This window comes from Varanus komodoensis, unplaced genomic scaffold (genome assembly GCF_004798865.1).
Source record: "Varanus komodoensis strain SLA01 unplaced genomic scaffold, ASM479886v1 scaffold1, whole genome shotgun sequence".
Classification (NCBI taxonomy): Eukaryota; Metazoa; Chordata; class Lepidosauria; order Squamata; family Varanidae; genus Varanus; species Varanus komodoensis.
In genome coordinates, this window is record NW_025335268.1 from 116,766,629 (window position 1) to 116,787,736 (window position 21,108).

At 38.2% G+C, this 21,108-nt stretch overlaps 1 protein-coding gene across 7 annotated transcripts in view; it reads right to left on the reverse strand.

Annotated features, from left to right (window-relative positions):
- The window catches only part of MAST2 (microtubule associated serine/threonine kinase 2), a 202,114-nt gene that overhangs the window by 169,930 nt on the left and 11,076 nt on the right, over window positions 1–21,108 (reverse strand). The window lies entirely within an intron of this gene.

Consider the following 21,108-nt stretch of genomic DNA (forward strand, 5'->3'; position numbering starts at 1 on the left):
TCAGCAATTCAAACAAATGTATAAATAAAAGATTTATAGATGCATTTCATTATATTCAACATGCAGAATTCCTTTTTCCTTTGTACAAACAAAGCAGGTATCGCAGTCTTCAAATAGAGTAGCATATTCTTTTGTTTCTGCTGTGTCAAGTATGCTAGGTTCCTTCTCCTTCCTTGAATGTAGCAGGCATCATTTTTCTTATAGGTCTATGCTGAGACCTAACTACTCCTTTTATGTAGTAGGGACCTGAAACACGTGTTACGGGTTCTGAATATGTAAGAATTCATTCATTGACAGAGCTATTCAATACTGACAGAGGTGTCCCAAAGAAGCCATTCCTTCCATTTGATATCCTAGGGTTATGTGGCATGCATATTTCTATACATACTTTCCTACCCTGAATTATGGTTTCTGTCTTCCTCCACACCCAAGTTATTTTCAAAATACAACTCTTCAGCACAGATTGTAAAATAATTCCTCATTCTACATGCAATATTAACATCTCATTTTAAAATCCAAGGAAATTGCATTTAAGAAAAAGCAGCAAAAAAATGAGAATCGGAAAAGAAGTTCTAAATAAAATGAAATTATGAAGGCAGAATAATACTATTACTCAGCTTCATCCTGCATAGCAGCTTTTAAAAAGCAAACTTGCAAACAAAGGAAATATTGTGAGGTAAGCCATTTCTAAAAAATCATAGTAATCTTAAAAAAGGTTTTCAGGCAATTTCACCTTCTGATAAAATCACAACAAAAAAACCCCTCAAATACACTGTTTGTTCTGACTGAACATTTAACGGAAAGCATCAGTTGTCATAAATAAGCCAAGTATTTTCAAAGGTGTTTCATCTAATTATTCCACATCTTAAAACAGTAACAAAACATAGCCCAGACTTCAGTCTATTGCTACAGCACAGAGCTCTTCAAAAGTGCTGTTTCTTCGACAGCAGCCAGTAAAGAATGTCTAAATCAGATACAGTTTGCTAGTAGGGAGAGATTTACATATTTACATAGGCAATGCCTATGCTAAGTTACTTGAAGTCACACGAGCTAACTATGTTATTATAAAGTGACCAAAAACCAAATAAAGCTGAGTTCCATTCTGAGCTTCACGGGTACTACTATGGCCTTTTTTATAAGGTGCGAACAAACCCTCAGCCAAAATCTCCTTCCATCTGCCGTTTTAAACAACTGAATGCTGAATGAGGTCTACTGATTCATTGTGAGCTACCCAACAGAGCAACTAACTGCAAGCAGACTGATCAGGCAGCTTATTTGCATAAAGCACTACACAATGAAGAATACTACAGAAAAACAACTCTGTCAGCCCCTTGTTTTTAAAGCAACAGCAACCTTTCCACCCAAAGAAACCAACAGGAATAAGCTGCCAACCACTTACACCTTATCCTGCTTAAAATATAACCTTAAAAGAAACTCAAAACGTTTAGAAAATAGACTAGAACCCTATTTTAAATTATTTCTTCTTGGCACTACTTGATTGCTTTCACAAAGCACACTCACTCCACAAATGAATTTTTCCAGATAAAGAATACTTGAATCTTCTGTTATAAAGAAATATTAATTTTCACCAAAAAAAAAATCCAACTGTAAAATAAACTACAACATGGTCTGCTACCTTTAGTAGGGTAGGTTACTTTCATTTTTGGACAATACCATATTAGTATAAATGGCTAATAATTTACCATAAAGGTGCGCTGTAATTTTTCCTGAATGATAAATTTCTGTTTTCAAAGGAACAACATCCAATCTTTACTATATCTATTAATCTCCTTGAACCCAGGCCATTTGGAGAAATCAGACAGCCCTTTCCCATGAAAGGAGACCTACAAGTATTTATTGTACACAGCTTGTCCAAGTAAAGTGTTACAGAGATTTTGGAGTACCAGTGTTTAGCTATTCAATTTAGTAAACTGAAAAAAGGGGTCTATCAATATCTTAGACAATCTGATGACACAAAACTTAATTATAATTAAGAATATTCTAAGCAATGGTTAATATTTGAACAACAGCATATATGTGTGTGAGTAAATAGGGGTTTAGGAGATCCCTTAAGCCGGCATGTGACACATTCACTCATGCTCCCTGCATTCCCAGTTCCCACTGCAATCCCTCAAGCTACATCACAGAATCCAAAGGATCCCCAAGTTCAGAAATATTTTTGGATGGTGCAAGAGGATATAGGAAGGCAAGAAACATCGTTCATTTTTTTCGGGATCCAACCTATGGTCAATTTGCAAAGTTTAAAATTTTTATACCATTTAATATATTCAGGACATAGAGAGCCAGAAGTCATGTGTCTATCTTTAAGCAAATTTGATTTTGCCTGCATTTGATTACTTTTAATGGATTCACTGTTTGAGCAATTTATGTAATTTGAACGCCATTAAACTACAGCTGTTGACAATTGGTCATGTTAGTTGGGACTGATAGAAATTGTAGTCAAAAGCATCACAATGACACTAGATTACCTACTCCTTTACAAGGCGCTATTGGTGTGGTCTGAATAGTCATCCTTCTTTGATTTTAAACATGAGAGCACAAGACTGTAAGTTCAAGCTTCACTACTAGTTAAACTTTGAAAAGCAAGTAAGTAGGATATAAGCAAAGAGGACACTTTATGGAGAAGAATTATGTGAAAATGAATTAGCCTCTAATTCTCCCTATCCTAACCAAGGAAAATCCTCTTGTCATTGGAAAGCCAAACAAAAATATTACACAATAAGCAAGATAGATTAGAGAAAGAAAATAGCAGTGACACTGCAGGGGAACAAATATATTGATATTATCTTCTATGTAATGCTAGAGATGAGTAATCTGAGGATTCAAGCTTCCATTATTGCTGAGCATTAACAAAATGATTCATAATTTAAAGCTTTTAGTATATGGCAGAGCTACTGCTGAATCTGCACTCTTTATTCCAATACTATCCTGGAAAACTATTCACCTGATATAACTTTTTCGTACTTCAGACTGAAACATACTGCAGCCAAAGCTAATACCCAATCAACAAGTTTCCAGTTTCAAGAGAGTCTACAATATATAATATGTAGAAAAATAATATGTAGCATAATATAATGTACAAAAGACAATCTTTTCCACCATCTCTTGGCACAATTATGCAAAAGTAAGCAGTCTGTGGTCCTCCATATGCTTTCACTTACAATTCCCATCTTTCCTCACAACAGACTATTGATTAAGGCCAATGAAAGGTGCAGAACAATACATCTTAAGGGTCATTAATTGCCCATCCCTAGTATAATGCAAGCATACAGCTTACACAGAGCACATCAAGACAGAAGATATATGTAGCTAATTCTCAATAACATAGAGAACTCAATTAAATTACTAAAGTCTCCTCAAATCATTTTTTCATACTTTTTAAGCATTGACCAGCAAGTGCAATGGAGTACAGAATATATCCTGTAGCAGTATCCCTAGCAGATACCATAATTATGCTATTTCATAATCAAGTCTTTCTCATAAACAGGCTCCTTTGTTACCTATGTTTTGCACTTCTAACAAAACAGTGTTATCTAATTTCTTGGTCAGAGCAAGTTGAATGATTTACTTAAACAATTCAAAATTTTACTGAGAATTTTTTGTGATATTGGTAAATATTTCAAGACATGACAACTCTGTAGTAGATGTCTTAAAACACTCTATAAAGGTACAAAACAGCTAACTTACTAATTTGAGAAGAGCTGTATTTTCCTTCTCAGGATAGTTACCCATAAATGTTAACTATAACTTTGAACTTATCAAAATTGAATAATGTTGCATCATTGTATTTCTCCATTACATTATTTAAATTTATAAAAAAGAATTTTTTTATCAAAATGGAAATATATAAAGCTGTGGGAAAATTTCCAGAAAATCTTCTATCCTCTATCAATGTGCACATGAGATGAATTAACCATGTTCATGAAGCCAAGGAATTCTACCCAATTCTATCACCGGGCAAACATTCATAAGCATTTCGACAGTGCAGATTCACCAATTAGACATATGGAGTAGGGAAAACAATAACTATGTGCCCAGAGATCCATTCCCCCAAATGGCAAGGGCATCAATACACATAGTACTCCATCCCACTCCCAAATACTTACTATGTATTTTGAGTTAGACATTCTATGTTGAAGCTGACCAGTGCTCTGTTCACCACAGGCCTCTCCAAAATGAACAAAAAACAGGACCTTCCACCTGCCCAGTTTCATGCAGACCACATAGGAGGTCCAAATATTGAGCCATGGAAGCCATGACATCTCCTACTATACTGTCAAACAACTGTCAAAAGCACAAGTTGGTATGAAAAAGTCAATTTTCAGCTGACAACAGGATGGTGCATTGAAAGCCATAGCCTTTTTTTCCCCTACCAGGTGTTGCTTATGGTCCAAAGTGAGAACAGGGAAGATGGCCTTTCAAAGTTCACAAGTAGATTAGTTAATGCTGCTGTGGTCAATGTGTGTGGGTTTCTGGGTAAATAACGAGCTATGCTGGCTAGTCAAGCAAAATAGTAGAGTGGGCACTCACATGATTTGCCAGAAAAGGGGATGTGCAAAAACGGCCAAGTGAGAATTAGACAGTGGGCCCCACTGAATGGAATAGCACTTCCTCAAGTTCATCTGTACAAAACCTTCCTAACCATGTCTAGTGCAAGGTCACTCCAGGGCTTAAATGTGACCACTCCTTTAGCACTCCTTATGCAACTTACTTACCTAAAGGATACAGTGGTTCTTGTGTGTGGCGTCTGAGAGATATCATATATCCAATGATGGATCTGACTCATTATTGCACCTGTAGATGAGTGAGTTCAGAATTAGGTTCTTGCTGCCTATGATGAAATGGACAATGGAGTACGCCATCATGTAGTGCTTCTGTGTTGATGGACTATGGACAGTGGGAAAGGGCAAGGCATTTGTCATGGAAGCATTTCCCCATCAATCTGCATGGATTAACCTCTTGCATCTACATTCACAAGGAGGCACTGCTGGCACATTTTTGTGTTTTCATTTGCTCTGTTTTCTCTTCAACTTTTGCACAGGGACTGCATATGAATTCCTGCCTTTAATGTAGAAATAAGAAGGCCACCAAATCCTGCACCAGGCAATCCAGTGCTCCTTGTAAACAAACTGCATCTCCTGCCAGTTTGTTTCTTTCAAACCTGAGAGTGGGAGTCACACAATACCTGTACCCCATCCAAAAATATAACAAAAAACCTGAAGTTATCGATTTCTTGCTTATTTTTGCTCAAGATCAAGGTAGATTTAAAAAACAGAAGTAGATTGGTTAAGTTTCAAGTGCAAAAAAATTTATCTTAAAAATAACCCTGTTTAAAAAGAAATCTGAAATTGTTTGCATTAAGCATGCTTTTATTAGATTTATCACCCACTAGTCAAACCTCTCTGAACAGTTCACAATTAAAACCATAAAATGCAACACAAGACACAATAGAAAATGTAAATGCTTATAACTACAGTAGAAAATAGAAGTAAAAACCAAGATGAAAGCTTGAACTTAGAGGAATATTCAACACTGCCATTGTACTTTTGGTATTGATATACCACTAATGATACCCTTGTCTCCCCCCCACCCCTGCTAGATCTCGGGGTACTGGTTGACTGCAGGCTAAACATGAGTCAGCAGTGTGATGCGGTGGTTAAGAGGACTAGCACCACCCTGGTTGCATAGCCAGAAGCGTGGCTTCTAGATTGAGAGAGGTATTACTACCACTCTATACGACTCTGGTCCGCCTGCAACTGAAGTATTGTGCTCTGTTTTGGGCTCCTCATTGCAAGAAGGATATAGCCATGTTAGAGTCAGTGCAGTGTAGGGCCACAAGGTTGGTGACCAGTTTGCAGGGGATGCCGTATGAGGCGAGACTGAGGGAACTGGGTCTCTTCAGCCTGGAGAAGAGGAGACTCAGAGGGGATCTGTTGGTGACATACAGGTATGTGAGGGGATGTCACACGGAGGTGGGTAGAGACCTGTTCTTCCATGCAGAGGAGGGCAGGTCACGCTCCAACGGGGCAAAGCTCAAGGAACCAAGGTTCCTTGAGCCTCGGGGCGGTTTATTGTTGTAAGCCGCCCCGAGGCTTCGGCGAATGGGGCGGCATAAAAATGTTTTAATAAATAAAATAAAATAAAAATTTAGATGACAGGAAGCACCCAAGGGTATGGAATGGGCTTCCACAGGAGGTGGTTGAGGCCCCATTGGTGAGGGTGTTCAAAGATAGGTTGGACATGCACATGTTGGGCATGTCATGAGCTGAGCCAGATGGAGCTGGGGGTCAAACTAGATGGCCCAGGAGACCCCTTCTGACTCGGTCTGTTTCTATATAATCTCTAGTACCCACAACAGCACAACCTGCGAGTTTTCTGAGGAAATCCATCATGCCAGCTTATGCTACTGGTGTACCTCAGAAGTAGTTTACACTAGTCAGACATCAGTACTCACTAGTGTAAGTAAATGGAGTAGCAGTACTGAATGTTAACCCCCTCTCTCTTAAAACTAAATCATGACCATCTTTCAAACACTGAATTAAAGTTTGTTTTCTGATGTGAAAGGGAAAATTGCTTGGGAAACACCCCTGGGCTGTATTATCTACTACACAAAAATTCTATTTATTAATATGGGTTTCCCACTGGACCAAAGGATTAACATATCAATGCAGGCAATAGGACCCAGGTGAAGTGCTTCTGTAACTCATTAGAATTATGCACCAAGCCCATATGTATTATTTTGTGCTCTTATTTTGCACCTTCTAGCTACCCAAGCTTTATAATTCAATTCTGATTTCGATACTTACAACTTCCAAACAGTCAGCATGGCTAATTTACTTTCCATCTTATAGAGAAACACTTTTTTGCCAAGGAATCATCATATCTGGGATTCTAGGAAGTTACATTTCTATCCTAACCCTGTGCATATTTCTCAAAGGTAAATCCATTTTTATTCCGTTGGATTTTTTTCCAAATATGTACACAAAGAATTGGGGTCTTTAGCCCCCATTACCAAGTAAATGATCTTGCCTAGTATCCTTGACTATATACATATTGTTCTATGAGCAGACAGATGAGTACACAGTACAAAAGGCATGTGGGCTGCACAGCCAAAAGGTTTCACTTGTACATCTAGGTTGCAAATTTTATACATTTTAATTGTAAGAGCAACCAATTAGTATGCATGTTTGGTTAGAAAACATGTGGATTATAAAATTGGAAACTTAATTTAAATCAATCGTTTAAATTAATTGGTTTTAAAATAAATCCATCCTGATTTGGAGGATCAGGCAATTGTCATTTCAAACTACTAACATTCTACCTTGTCCACCCTGCAAAGTGCTGTTTGACACGGATAAAATGATCCACACATTTCATGCAATTCACCTGGATTGCAACAACACTATGATTAAAACCCTTAACATCCCAACTTGAGAGCAAAATTGGAGGCTTTTCCATCACTGAATCATAGTTTGGCTTTCTACTCATACCAAGTCTATATGTGAGAAAGGCAGAGAAAAAGATGTTGTGTAGTTCAGTTCCTTTCCGAGTCTTAGTTAAAACACTTCTACAGCGTTTAATGGTTTGGACTAAAAAGTACTACAGCCAATGATTTAAACAAGTCCTTGAGAAAACAAGCCAAGAGCCCAGTGGAGCACAGACTCCCCTCCCCTCTGCAGCTGGCACAAAAAGACCTATGCCAGCTGCTCTGAGAGGTATAAAAGGGGCATTTCTGGAAAGTGCTGTAAGACAGAAGGTAATGATCACCTCCACTGCTCCTCCCACTTTATATACAATACCTATGACCCTCTCATTCCAGGGGCTTTTGATATCAGAGTTCACCCCTTAACTCATAAAAAGGAATGATTTAGTCAAGTCTTTTTATCTGTTAATTGTGCCTGCCCTCTCAAAAGTAAATGCTAAAATGTAATTCCTTATTAACAGATCCTGCTTCATAATAAAATGTGACAAATTAAATCTTACTTTTTTCCCAACCCACACCTTAAATCTTATTTTCTGACACTTCCATATCCTCCTAGGTAAATTAACTACTATCATTTGTAAAGCTTTGCTTTTCTTTAAAAAATCCTTAAGCAAACAGCATTTTAAAGAAGCTGGTTATGTATACATTTAGAGTAAAGTTATTACCACTGCTATAACAAAACAGTAGCTATGTCACCTTAGAAACAAAATAAATTAGATGCCTAGAGGTTTTTCCCACGTTTTCCCATTATGAGAAAGAAAATGATTGCAAAGGGCACTTTACCACACACATTGCTTCAAAATTTAGATATTCAACTGAAGTTAAAATAGTAAACAACACTGTCTGTTTTCTTGTAAAATCTAGATTCCTTTACAAGTAACTAACAGCAGATTAAATTCAAATGAGAATGCCTAAAAATTGCAGGCAATACAAATGTGCTAACTGAAACAATTAGAATTCAATAGGATTCCTTCTCTGTGGTCTTTGAGATATTAATGCCCTTCTCTAGTTGTAACTGTGAACAAAAATACTGTTGTGTTAAAATGTTAGTAGGATTTGAATAGGAATAGTCACTCTAAAACAACTATTCTGTAAATATATGTAAGAACTTTAAAATACTGTTAAAAATCATTCTACCTTGAAAATATAGTTTCTTCCCACTCTGAACAATAATCTTTCCTGAATTTAAATGGTCTGCAAAATCAAATTAATCTCTATATCCATAATTCTGCTATCACTGTGAAACACTCTGTCTCACTGACGAAGCATTGTGAGCCAGAGTGTTATATGTAACAAAGTTATATGTAACAAAGTAAAGTACAATTATCAAGGCTACAAATTTCAAGGCTACACATTTATCTTAAAGCTAGGCAATGCAGAAAGGGGATCTGGAACAGCTGTTCATCACCAATTTAAATGTTCATTTGTTTTATGTTGACCTAGAAATCAGCATCATCTTAACCAGAAGCCAATTAGCTAATGGTCTTTTTTTAACTTGTAGAATGCCAATCTGATGTCTTCAGTACTAAAAGGCAAAACTATAAATCACAGGTGCATATGCTGGTTTTTGCCTTTATATGGATCCAAAATGTTCTAAAGAATTGTCTCAAAAAGTAGGATAAAGATTTGTGATGAACATAGTTTTGCATGCTGGAAAAAAAAGAGGCAACTCTCAGCAGTTCCTCCTCTTCCTTGCATCCTTCTCTGCCTTCTGAAACATTACTCTGAGGAAACCTCCAGACCAGTGTAGGAGCTGGTTTGGGGTACTGTGGGAAAAAGGGGAAACTTCAAGATCACTACTTTCTTCCACTGGCAAAACCCTACTGGATCCTTGTTCCCTTACACTTGTAGAGAAGCAAGTGAGGTTACAACACATGGATGCAGTTCACACACCACAGCAGCAAATTTGGGGAGCTGTGGGCTATGGGGGGGATGTACAATGCATATAAGCCACTTTCCACTTACTGTAAACTATCTTCAATCAGTGCATTTGGAGGTTATGAGCATTCCTTATGAATGTGAACCCCTACTGAGGAGAGAAACACTCTAGCATTTAATCCATGGTTTGTTGTCCGACAGTCCACATTCACACATCACACTGACAACCTCTGATCTGTCAGGATCTGAGTTGCTCTGGGCCTCCAACTGGTGGCCAGAATCAGAATGCCCACCTCAGTATTCTCAGGATCAGTTCCAGTGCTTGCTGGAGCTCTCACCCTCCTAATGAGTGGCATCAGGGAGCCATGGAGGAAAAAGCTATATAAGAGTAAGCTCTTCCCTCCAGAACTTTCCTCAGCAACACAGGCCTTCCTGTTCGCTATAGTGCCTGCATCTTACACCCAGCTCCTGCACCTATCCTGATACTTGCTATATCTGGTTCTTCTTGTGTCCTCTTCACCATATTGCCTCAGCGATACCAGGCTTGCTGCGTTCCAGTCCAACTCTTATACCTTGCTTGATCTGCTTCCTCTCTGGCCTCTTACCATGCTGCCTTAGCAATACAGGTTACCTGCTAGCAGTGGTTTAGCTCCTGTATCTTGCCTGAACTTTGTATCCTGCTGTACCTTGCTACATCACTGTGCCTTACTGTATCATACCATGCCTTGCTTTGCACTGCCTTCCTATCTAGCCTTGCTTGCCACACCCTCGCTGTTCTTGAACCCTGCCCAGTTAACCTGCTTCAAAGAACCTGCACCTCTGTCTTCCTGGTTCTTGACCTTAGGCTTGTTTTCAACTGCCTATTTGTCTTGCCCCAAGACATTCCTTTTAATTCCTGACCTTGGTCTGTTCTGTAACTATGACCTGAATTTGCTACTGAACCTTGCTTTTGGACTTTTGACTCTATATCGCCTTGGGATCTGTTACCCAAGTCCTCAGTACCTCTGTCTCATCCCATTACCCATGCCCTAGACCAGGGGTCCTCAAACTTTTCCACCAGGGGGACAGTTGAAAGCTATAGAAATGTAATATTATTATAATAATAACAACAACTACTACTACTACTATCCCACAGGATTTTTCCTTCAAATGCTAAGTTCTCCATTGCACTATTGAGAAGGCAATACTTCTGCTGGGTATCAGAATAAAATAAAAGTGGTCGTCTCTAAATATTTAATCAGAACCAAGGTTAAGACACCAGTTGTTTAAAGCTCTGTGCATCTATTTACACACTCTGTAGAAACAAATAGATGTGTTGGATGAAAGACCTTACATTTTCTGCTAAAAATGAGAATGCATACATTGCTCTACACTCTTTGAAATGTAACACCAGAGCCTTCAGGCAGTGTTGAATTGTTACAGAGGAAGTGTTCACCACTTTTCAAAAGGCTACTTAAGCGTGCCAGCTCTACCAGCAGGCTGAACTTTTCAATAACATTAAAAGCAATATGCCATCTTAAAATTCCAAGAGGATTAAGATATCCTTTTGGAATTTTAACAGGATTCCTAGTTCCCAAGCCATATATAAGCTCAAAAATGATACTGCTATTTAAAAATCTTTAAATTTAACATCAATAATTTGATTTATAAGCCCTAATTCTTGTTTTTTTCTGCCACATGCAGCCACTATTATAAGGACTTCATCACCCAAGCTGTCTTGAAGTTTCCACTGGCAAGAGGGGATTTGTAACAAATCCCTGCATACTATAAAATTCCCCAATTACATAAATAACATATGCAAATAAACTGCAACCTCCCGCTCATCACAAGCTACCAACATATCCTTCACGCTGTCAGGCATATTAATATGTTTTTCATTTACTGGCTAAGTTCTACAATTCTACAAGCACTTTGGCTATAAAGCAGTATACAAAAGAGTAAGTTTTACAATCCAATTTAAGAGATTAAAGAAATCACTATATTTTATCATTTTAAATTTTATTTAAAAAAACACATTGCAGTCTTTCATTGAATGGTATGCCCAGAAATATTTATTCCAATTATCTCCGAAATCTACAAAACCAGATTGATGTAAATGTCCTGCTACAGAGAGGTAAGCAATCATCATCATGACCCCCGCAGTTTCAACTTTCCATTATTCTCTTACCCCAGATTTGGACTACAAAACCCTGTCAACACTGCCAGCTTGCACAGTATTATTCACTTTTATGGCAAGAAGGAGTTTCTTGCTTTTCCCTTCACTCTCCCCATCAAGATTTTAAGGTGTCAGTTATGCGAGTGATTGGCTCAGAAGGGTATTATGTAAAGAGAGTTAGCTGCCATGCCTTGTGCAAAACTCAGTTATCTATGGGCTGGAAAGCAGAGGGCCATTTGCTGAGCAGCGCAACCTGCAATGCTGAGCACATGAAGGAATGCTAGCTTTTCATCATTTGGGTAATTATGTACTGATTAAAATAAAGTCAATTATCTAGGGACAGAAAAAGATAAAGGCGATGCTTAAAATGATCTAATACTTTTAGTCCCAGTTATAAAAAATCATTGGACCAAATTTAAAACTGCAGCAGGTTTACAAAAAAGTCAGATAGTACACATTTCAGTAACACTGCCAATCTTCAAACTGTTTAACATATCAGTGAGCAACAATGACTGCATTCATATATAACAGAAAAGTAGGGAAACCAAAATGTTAGGATAACCCATTTCCAAAGCTTATGTTACCACAGAGCATGAGAAAAAGTAAAAATATAACTTTCTAATTTCTTCCCATGGTAAAACTCAACTGGATCCTTGTTCTAATTTTCCTTGTTTCTAATTGTTAGTTATGAAGCTGCAAGTGAAATCTCATACCCTGAGGTTTACTATAGCCGAAAATGGAGTTAGCTACTAATAGATTACCGTTTTATACAAATACACAGACACAAACATATATGCATACATAAACCCAGTACATATACACATTTATTAGATTTTCGTCTCACCCAATAGCCAAAAATGGCTCTCTAGGCAGGTTACAAATACAAATATCTTTGCTATCAAAGCCTAAACTATGGGTTATCACTGCATCTCACATCAAGTATAAGAATTACTATTTTAACAACAGTCTATATATAAAATAAAAAAGATTCAAAGCATGCAAGCTGCCCACACCTGTGTTATTCCATCTGAATTTTTTGTTTCTTTCCTGCTTATATGTGAATAAAGTTCCATCAATATAGGTACAGCAATTTATAGCTTGTATATTTAAGAATTATTTTACCTACAAATGTATGTGAAATACATATCTGTGATCATATCCATGCCACAATTTGAATACAACAATTCAAAGCAATGAATTAAAATACATGAAATGCTAATTCTTGTTTAATGTCATTTGCCCATACTAAGAAGAAAGGTGATATTGATTAAAACAATTTTAACTGGTTCAAGAGTATACTAGATCCATTTTTCCACAATTACTCACTCTCAAGCTTGAAGTTAACTGATGGATTTTAAAGGTTTCTTGCTGATACATTTGAATGCTTCTTGGCAATGTTTTAGTAAAACAGAGTATTTATGCAAGTTAAAAATAGCACTTACTGAACCATGTTGGCAATGCAATGTGAATTTTGTGCTAATATTAATCACTGTCAATCTTTGGGGCTAGCTGAAAATGCTGAGAACGTGTAGTCAAGGCCAATAATGAGAGAAATAATAGCAAGATGAATAAATTAACACTGCAAACCTACACATATCTACTCAGTCATAAGTCACACTGACTTCAGTGCAATTTACTCTTAGGTCTAGAGGATTGCAGCCTTAAGTAAGAAGAGCTGTTTTGAATAACTTTCAATGTCTTGGGCTACTAAAAGTTTATGTAAAAAATATCTGAAAAACCCTAGTTAGAGGTAGGCTGGTACAGATTGTTTGGCAGTACTAAAATGACCTGTATTTAACAAGAGATCTGAAAATAATTGATACCTGACAGAAGCAGAGCAAAAGAAATCAGGGGAGAGAAGGGTAATCCGAACATGTTATTATTACTAGTATTATTTATTTCATTTCTATACCGCCTCACAGCCAAAGCTGTGAAATCTAGATGGTTGTGTTGAAATCATCTAGAGACTCTTCATCACTATTCCTGAGTGTTGCAGTCAGATGAACAGAAACCATGGACAAAGTCTTGTCAAGAGATATACTCCCTGGGTTCTTCACATCTACAGAGCAGTAGATTGGAAAGAATGGCTTAGAACCCAAAGCATGGATTCAGCTTCCCAACACAGCAGAGACAAAGTATGCTTAGGAAGTATCTGTCTACTTTTGTTATCTACTCTCTGTGCATTCAGTTTCATATATTGATAAATTCACTCCAGATTCTAGTGATGAAGCAGTGTGCAAATTCAGACCCAACAAACCATGGTCAAACAATGTTTGTTGGCCCAAACAGCACACCAAAACCAGCGCCAATTCTATCACAATGGTTTTGACACAAACTTCTTCTGAGTATGTGAAGTATTTATTCACCAGTTTTCCACAGAACCCCAAGCAACCAACAACAACAACACTAAACAATTTACATTTCAAGGAAAATGAATAAATGTATTGAGAATAAGTAATTCATGTAATCCTGTTTTATACAACTTTAAAGAAAATGCCCTCCTGCTGTAATGATTGCTGAAATAATTTTCCCCGAGCAAAATCCTGCATTTCATTGAAAAGAGGGAATATCTGCAGTCTTTTGACATTTCATACTGTACAATCCCTAAACACAGCCATATGTAAAATTTTGTCACATTTGTACAACACATAGGTGCCAATATTAACACCATCCCCTTTTTAGTGAAATGTTCCCACCAATTACTCCTAGCTAGCTGAACTTTACTCTATCCTCCCCTGTAACAGAACCTCATGTGCAGTAAAATAGTATTCAACAAAAACAGTTTCTACAGGTACTTTTACTGTATCAGAGTTTGCTCACTAGAGTAATCTCTTTTCCCTACCATGCACCATAGATCCTGCAGAGGAGACAAAGGCACATCTTCACCTACTCTCTTCTCACAGGATCCTCTGGGTAGTATTCCAGCACATTGCTGGGGAGAGGATGAATTCATAGTGTAGAGAAATGGCCTGAAGAAGTTTAAGGAAATCACAAATCCCAAAAAGAATTCCGGGATCAAGCTGTGCACCATTCTATTCTATAAGAAGCTGGCAACTATCTCAGGGGAATGGGATGCTCAGGTATACTGCGGGCAGCAAGATTCCCTTGAGCCAATTGTAAACAGCCTGGTACCAGCTCATAAAGAGCTGCTAATATCTAACCTATGTCTTACTCATCTTACCCAGGCCCATCAAGATGTGCTTAGCTCTATACCACAAGGGCCTTCTTATCTAAAATGCTGAAGCAACCATAAGGATTGTGGTTTGCTGAATCCTGTACAACATCTGAAGTCAAGAAGGAATATGCTCCTTTAGGACAACCCCAAACTCTCTGGATCAGTTCAGTTGGGAGTTCCTAAATAGGACGATCTGCCCAATAATACAAATATATATACAAATGTGAATCTGCACCATATTCATATGAATGATTAATGCTTAGGAAGAGTTAAGAAGTAAGGATGAATATACTATGGGGATAAAGAAACAAGGCTGAGGAAAAAATAAAATTTCCTTTCCCCCCACAGCAAATTTTAGGTAAGAGAGGCAAATCTTGAGAAGCTAGCATTTAATCACATGAGCTCTTGAAATGTCAAACTAGGTCTCTCCAGAGTTACCTCACTCAGCTCCCACAATTAGTTGGGGGTGTCAAAGGGGTGGATAAGCAAACACAATGCTCCCCTTTAGCAGCACACCCAACAGTGCTGCCAATTCTAAACTTGCCAGTACACCCCACTGAAATCAGTGAGATCAGTTTGGAGCAGATATATGTAGGGCCCTGTGCAACTATTCTATGAAAATAAAGAACCATATTGCCACCTTAGTAATAATGCAGTTTAGTAACGTGAAATCTTCAACAAATTCACAAGAGCAAAAATTTTGGAACAATTAATTTCTGATTCATTGAAGCAAGTAGAACTGCAGAACTGCAATCAATTTTAAGAAACTGTTCAACAGGACATCAAGGTGATAAAAAGTATACAAAATAAAAAGAGCAAGTAAAAATCAGGCCCACAAAATATTTATGCTCTGAGGACACAGGTTTCAGCTCACTGATCTTACATTCAGAATTTTTCTTTATAAAGTATGTTTAAGACAAAAAATATGAAACTTGCTTGTCAAGCATTCTCCAGCAGTTTCAGACTTTATACTCACAATAGGGCTGCTATGGGAAAGAAAATGGAATGTGTGTGCCAAAACAAGCTCTTGGACAAAGAGAGGGAGGGGGCTCAAAAATACAACACACTGCATTTAAGAATAATGAGAACGGCATTCATTCCAGCTGACAGCAGATGACTACCAATTATCATAAGGCAAGTTTCATGCATATACATTTGGTTGTGTAGCCCTAAGCTGACATGCTTCAAAATATATGGCAAGTATTCAGGCTGTTCAATATGGAAATTCCCCATCAGCTGCTGAGGACCTCCAAAAATAGGAGAAGCATATAAAAGCAGGAAACCACATTTTGCAGAAGTGTTTAATATTTTTCTGAAAGATCAAGACAGAGCTGAATACTGTGCTAAATGACACATGTGACAACATAAAACCTTTCACCAGATCTAACCACTTAATAATCAACCACTACATGAGCAATATGCATTTGTGTACAGAGGATGCCTGCTGCAAATTACTATTCTTTCCAGAATGATTTCCTAGTTAACAGGAATAATACACTATTAACTACTGCCACACTCTGGGTAAAATGTGCCACTGTGCATAATTATCTTCCCTATAATTATCATCATACAAATAACTATGTGCAGAATCATATTTTAAAGTATATTCATTCAGAACATTCCTACTAAAAGGCACTGAAGTGTAATTTACTTTTTTTATACTCAAGGTAATTATTCTCCCTCAACCACTACTCTTCATGAACAATCAGAAACCGCAAATTTGGCTCAGAAATATTTGTCAGATATACAGTTGTACCTTCAACACATACAAAATTTCTGCAGATGTTAAGAACACCATTCCCATATTTTAATAAATCAAGTTTTCCTGAAACTGTCATCTCAGGGCATTTTTTACTTATTCAGATGGTGCAGGCTTTGCAAACTGTCTGTTACACATGGATGTGGTTAATCTGGCTGGGTACATCTCCAAACATGTTAATTTTACTGTATAGGAATTTCACTTCTTTAACAGCAGCCTACTGCTCTTGATAATACATCGTAAGAGCAAGCTCATTTCCCAATTATGGAACTGTATATAACCAAACACCACAGTCCGTGCACAAAAAAATAAAGGCTTGGAGAAAACACATAGTTTGCAGAAGTTCAATTAAAATTTAGGAAAGAAAGGCCTAAGGGAGAACGCCTCAAAACTGAACATGATCAGTGGTCACAGCATACAGACTCATTGATGGGAAAAAAGAAGGAAACAGGGTGTGAAAGTGAGGTGGAATAAAGCGTCCTGAAAGAAGTTATAGCTGACTGCCAGACTCCCTTAAAGGAAACATTTTCTTACAGTTCCCACTAATACAATAATAATAATTAGTATTATCAGTATTATTATTTCAATATAATAATGAAATAAATTTGATCACTATTTAAGCACAAATAAAAATTGTGGTCTAATTTTATTTGAAGTTGCTATTAATCCAATATCGTAACTATATTATGATTAGTAGCATATTTTTATCAATATTTCCTTCAATGTAATTTTCTCCATCTAAATATTAACAAAACTGGTATCTAGCTATCCAGACTAGGAGCTACCATTTTCAGAACTCCACTATTCTGCTGGAGCTGACAAAAATGCATTCTAGCAAGTTTGTTAACAACACACACACCTACACACCAACAAGCAGATATTTAACTTTTAAAGAAACAATTCTGCTTTTTAGAAAAGAGACCTACAACTACCTGAATGGCCTAGCCACTTGGTTGTAGGCTTCTTTTCTCTGTAAAGCTGCATATAGGATTCCACCCTAAAATATTTACTTTCTCTCTCTCATAAATACAACTTGTAATGGCAAGCTGTACAAGTATTAACATTCCCATAAGCTTCTGTTTAGCATGAAGTGCCTGACTCTACCTAATCTTGGAAGCAAAGCAAGGTCAGGCCTGGCTGAAATCTGGATGGGTGACTTAAATGTTGTGACCTGCCCAAAGAGCTTCAACTATGGGTGGAATGGTAATGTAATGTAATAATTATCTTAAACATTATCAAGAGACTGAAAACAGTTGTGAAAATGAAGGGCATCTTCCACAACCCCATCTGTAAATCCCCTACACTATTCTAACCACTGTTAAAGATTATATCAGCATGTCAACACTACATAGGTTTGAACCAGGATTAGTACTAATCCTTAACTATAGTTAAGGCTGATAGAAGGTGGGAAGCATAAGAGCAAAGAAGTGCACAATCCTCAAACTCTCCCTTAACACTGATAAATTATGAAGAGAATTATGGCTGCATGTACACCTAAGGCGTAGATGGCTAAATCAAGACTTACATATAAGTAAGTCTTATAAGAGCTGAGCAGGGCTGTGAAGAACAGGACATTTTGCAGGGCACTCATTCACAGGATCACCTTAAGCCAGAGACAGCTTGATGGCACATAACACTCTTTCCTATTTTCTACCCTTAAGTGGAGTAGTACTATAGTAATAGTACTACCAGTACAGTAATAATGCAATTACAGACAATTCACAGAAAACATGTTTGCTTTCCTTATATATGCCTCTTTCTCACATATCTACAGCTGGAGCCCAAATCTATTAGTTCAATTACCAAATCTTCATTTAACCCAAGCTGACCTCAGCCCAAAAGAGAAGTCTTTAAAGTGCTTCCTGTAAGCAAAGATTATTGCCTTAATGGGGTGGGAGGAATTGTATGCTGAAGTAAGAATAAACAAAACTGTGGGGGGAAAAGGGATGTATATTTAGTATAATATAGTGTATTCTATTTTCTGTGGTTTTAGGCATCCACTGGGGGGCTTGGAACTGAACTGTGCAGATATGGGGGTCCTGTTGTACTCTAGGAAGAAAAGGAGCACAAAATATAGATTCAAAATTTTACCATTTGTATCTACACACAATACATGTACTGCATAATGTGTTCTGCAAAAACTGTAGAATTAAGATATATTTAAATAAGCCAGTGTGCACAGTTCCCAAACATTCTCACTTTCCAGAAGTCCTTCAAAGGAAGTGGAATAGAACTCACCTTAAATGCCTCTAAGCCAAGCATTCCAAATTTTCACTGCATTTTTCATAGTAGAAGGAAGTAATTTACTTTGGAGAAAGCAAATATTTAAATCTTTTAACAAAAGTTCAGTTAACCCTGTCTATCCTTCTATCTAACAATGCCAGAACTAGGGAAAGGCCAAGGGACCCTCCCTATAAAAGGCTCCTCTTGTGAGCAAGCAAAAGAGAAAAGGATATCAGTATCAGAGTGGTATGACATAACAGAAATGTTTCTACCTGGTAAATTCAGGTGATCTGAGGCTCTGAGATGATTCTTAGCAAGCACTTATCTATACAAAATAATCAGAACTCTCTGTTGAGGTCATAAAGCATCTCCTACTGAACTGATGATGTATTCGCCACTATCAGGTGACATGTCTTAGAGACAAGGATTTGGGTGTGAAAGGAGTCAGTAAGGGTGACTAGGAACTTGCAAAGGGTCATTTGATCAAAGGATCAAAGCATCACTTCCCACAGTTGTCAACTAAACACAACATACATTTCAATTAAGCAATGAAAAATATGACCTATTAAGTTACCTATTCAAGAACCTATGCAAAGTTATTGCTTGGTGATAAACTGAATTTTGTTACTGCTAATATGAAAGGCCTTGTTCCTTTAACACCTAGGCCCTTAAGACAAAAAAGCCAATCTTCAATTTACCACTAAATACTCAACATATTCTGGACCTTAAGACACCATTTATATTACCATAAAAGCTGTTCATTCTCACTTTACTTTGAGAAGTGAGAATGAACACTTTGACCCAAATATATTAGGTTTAATATCCCACTATTCATCACAAATGATTGCAATACATAATACAGATTTATTGTATCATAAAACCAATAAAAACTTACAGGAAAAAAATCAGTCTCAAAAATTGTTAATGTCATCCATCAACCATCTCACTGTGATACATAGACCCTACCATTTTAACAAAAGGCCTGTCCTATACCAAATAGTATGCCTTTTGTAATAGTATGTAAGCCGCCCCGAGGCTTAGGCAAATGGGGCGGCCTATAAGTCTGCTAGCTAGCTAGCTAGCTAGCTAAATAAATAAATAAATAAATAAATTTAACCTGGTGCCAGAACCTGACTATTCTTAGTGTCAATATAACCTCCAATTTCAATGTGGTAACAATGGATATGGAAATAGTTCGTTTAGTCGTAAAGTCAGGATATGGAAAGGGAAACCTTAAAATGGGAGGCAACATTGTGGTTCCATGATCGTGAAATATTTTCACTCCTAAGAGATAAGAAAAAGGTCTCAGGAATGACACGGCATGCACAATTTTCAAGTGAAAAGGGGGGGAAATTCTTGATCTATAAATACAAGCTTTCATGTGGGAAAAAAACCTGCAAGTAGTATACTAAAAAAAAAAAAAAAGCAAAAGGCTAAAAATATCAAGATTTTGTAAAGTTATTCTACAACTACTAATGTATACACGCTCTTTTCAGTAGTAATGGGCAGAAGACTACAGGTCTCAATACACCCCTATTCCTCAATTGTTCCCAACCGCAATGTTCTTGTTATTGAGAGCAATCGCTTTACAAACACTCAAAATTCTTTAGCCGCTGGGATTTTACGCTGGCAATTCTCCCCCAGTAGATGGCACCAGAACATAAAGTTCATACCACTTACCGTATTTTTTGCTCTGTAAGACGCACCTGACCATAAGATGCACCTAGTTTTTAGAGGAGGGATCCATGGAAAGCTTCCTGATAATCACAGGCACATTCCCCATCACTTCCCCATGAGCTTCATTAAAAGACGGGTTGCCATTTGAAAACACACACCGACCTGTGATTAACAGCTTTCACCTGCACCGGAGGAGGGGGGTGGAGCAGGGCGCACCGAGCACGTGCCGGCCAGGTGTGGTGCAGCCGGGCCGGCAGCGTGCTGGCGGTGGTCTTCCGGGCGGCACAGCGGCGGCAGGTCTTCCCGGGCGGTGGGGGTGAGCAGTCCGTCTCTCCGTGCGGCCGGCGGGTTAAAGCCCGCGGCTCCTCCTTCTCCACGGCAGGTCTTCCAGGGCGGTGGGGGTGAGCAGTCCGTCTCTCCGTGTGGCCGGCGGGTTAAAGCCCGCGGCTCCCCCTTCTCCGCGGCAGGTCTTCCAGGGCAGTGGGGGTGTGCAGTCCATCTCTCCATGCGGCCGGCGGGTTAAAGTCCGTGGCTGCTCCTCCTCCACACCGCTCCCCGAGCAGCACAGCTCTCACCTGCGCCGGGGGGGGGGTGTAGCGCGTGCCGAGCGCGTGCCAGCCAGGTGGTGCCACGTGGTGCAGGTGGGCCGGCAGCATCCCAGGTGTCGGGCACACACACATTTGCTCTATAAAACGCACAGACATTTCCCCTTACTTTTGAGGGGGGGGAAGTGTGCC